Source organism: Dendrobates tinctorius, unplaced genomic scaffold (genome assembly GCF_039654945.1).
Source record: "Dendrobates tinctorius isolate UK_male_01 unplaced genomic scaffold, ASM3965494v1 ptg000069l, whole genome shotgun sequence".
Classification (NCBI taxonomy): domain Eukaryota; kingdom Metazoa; phylum Chordata; class Amphibia; order Anura; family Dendrobatidae; genus Dendrobates; species Dendrobates tinctorius.
Genome location: NW_027361737.1, coordinates 34,837,789 through 34,840,070, shown reverse-complemented (window position 1 = coordinate 34,840,070; position 2,282 = coordinate 34,837,789). Strand labels below are relative to the sequence as shown.

The following is a 2,282-nucleotide window of genomic DNA, read 5'->3' as shown; positions in this document are numbered from 1 at the left end:
ACATCTCTAAGATGCGCCAATTCCCACACTTAGCCTCTCTCTTCCTACTTACCCAGTAGTGGTGGCAAGTAGGGTAATAGTTGTGGGGTTCATGTCACCTTTGTATTGTAAGGTGACATCAAGCCCACGGCTTAGTAATGGAGAGGTGTCAATTTGACGCCTATCCATTACTAATCCAATAGTTTTTAAGGGGTTAAATAAAGACACAGCCGGAATAAAGTATTTTAATGAAATCAAAAACAACACAGTTTCCCATCTCTATTGTACTCCTAATTCCTGCGACTCCCTCGTTCTCCTGTAATAAACATAAAACAATAAAGCAACAATATACCATACCTGTCTGTCGTTCTGTCCCACGCCATAATCCATATCTGGGGTATATACAGTTTAGAGATTGACCCAGACAGCGTGCAGGATGGAGACAGATTGTTAAAGGAGCAATTAATAGGGGGACTCCTGTCCAGCACCCACTGGACACAGCTGTGCATCATGGCCCTACAAAACCCTGACCTGAACTTTGCAGACTTCAAAGATAGGGCTATCCGGGTTGGAAACACAGCCATCTTGGTTTTGCGAGACAAGAAAATTCATGCGGTGACATACAGCATGTTTGGTGCTTCAAGAACGAAGTTTGTAGAAGGGGTCGAAAGTGACTACCATGATGAGAATATGTATTATAGCCAGTCCTCGATGTTTCCACATTGGTCTGAGAAAGACATGCTGGCATCTCCATCACCATCTGCATCGGGTCAGCTGTCCCAATTTGGGGCTAGTTTATACGGGTAACAAAGTGCACTAGGCCTTCCAATGAGGGGGATGAGCAACAATACTCCTCAGTTAAACCGCAGCTTATCACAAGGCACTCAATTACCAAACCATGTAACACCGACAACAGGGGTACCAACAATGTCACTTCATACACCACCATCGCCAAGCAGGGGTATCTTGCCGATGAATCCCAGGAACATGATGAACCACTCCCAGGTTGGTCAGGGCATTGGAATTCCCAGCAGGACGAATAACATGAGCAGTTCAGGTTTAGGTAGTCCAAACAGAAGCTCGCCCAGCATAATATGTATGCCAAAGCAGCCATCATCCCGGCAACCTTTTACTGTGAACAGCATGTCTGGGTTTCGTATGAACGGAAATCAGGCGTTTGGTTTGAACAATTCATTATCAAGTAATATTTTTAATGGGACAGATGGAAGTGAAAATGTGACCGGTTTGGACCTTTCAGATTTCCCTGCACTAGCTGATAGAAATCGAAGGGAAGGAAGTGGCAACCCTACACCGTTAATAAACCCTTTGGCTGGAAGAGCTCCCTATGTCGGTATGGTGACAAAGCCAGCAAGTGAGCAGTCTCAGGACTTCTCAATACACAACGAGGACTTCCCTGCATTACCAGGCTCCAGCTATAAGGATCCAACATCGAGCAATGATGACAATCTAATTTAAATACACCCGGAAACACAGCATTCCAAGAAAAACACTTGCTACCCACAGTAAAATTTGGTGGATGTTCCATCATGCTTTGGGGCTGTGTGGCCAATGCCGGCACCGGGAATCTTGTTAAAGTTAAGGGTCGCATGGATTCAACTCAGTATCAGCAGATTCTTGACAATAATGTGCAAGAATCAGTGACGAAGTTGAAGTTACGCAGGGGATGGATATTTCAGCAAGACAATGATCCAAAACACCGCTCCAAATCTACTCAGGCATTCATGAAGAGGAACAATTACAATGTTCTGGAATGGCCATCCCAGTCCCCAGACCTGAATATCATTGAACATCTGTGTGATTTGAAGTGGGCTGTCCATGCTCGGCGACCATCAAACTTAACTGAACTGGAATTGTTTTGTAAACAGGAATGGTCACAAATACCTTCATCCAGGATCCAGGAACTCATTAATAGCTACAGGAAGCGACTAGAGGCTGTTATTTTTGCAAAAGGAGGATCTGCGAAATATTAATGTCGCTTTTATGTTGAGGTGCCCATACTTTTGCACCGGTCAAATTTTGTTTAAATGAAGATTGCACATTTTCTGTTAGTACAATAAACTTCATTTGAATCCAGAAATATAACTGAGTCCATCAGTTATTATATATATGAAACTGAAATAGCTGTTGCAAAAACCAAAACTGTTATAAAGAAAAAAGGTTAACATTAATAGGGGTGCCCAAACTTTAACAAATGACTGTAAATTGTGGGGAGGAGGAGGCCACACTACCTCAGTATGCCACCATTGCCAAGCTGTTCACTGTCAATCATAACTCAATTCAGA

General features: G+C 43.3%; 1 pseudogene; it reads left to right on the top strand.

Moving 5' to 3' along the window:
- The first annotated feature begins 547 nt into the window (after positions 1-547).
- Positions 548-1,468, top strand: LOC141095347 (CCR4-NOT transcription complex subunit 2 pseudogene; annotated as a pseudogene).
- Positions 1,469-2,282: the final 814 nt, after the last annotated feature.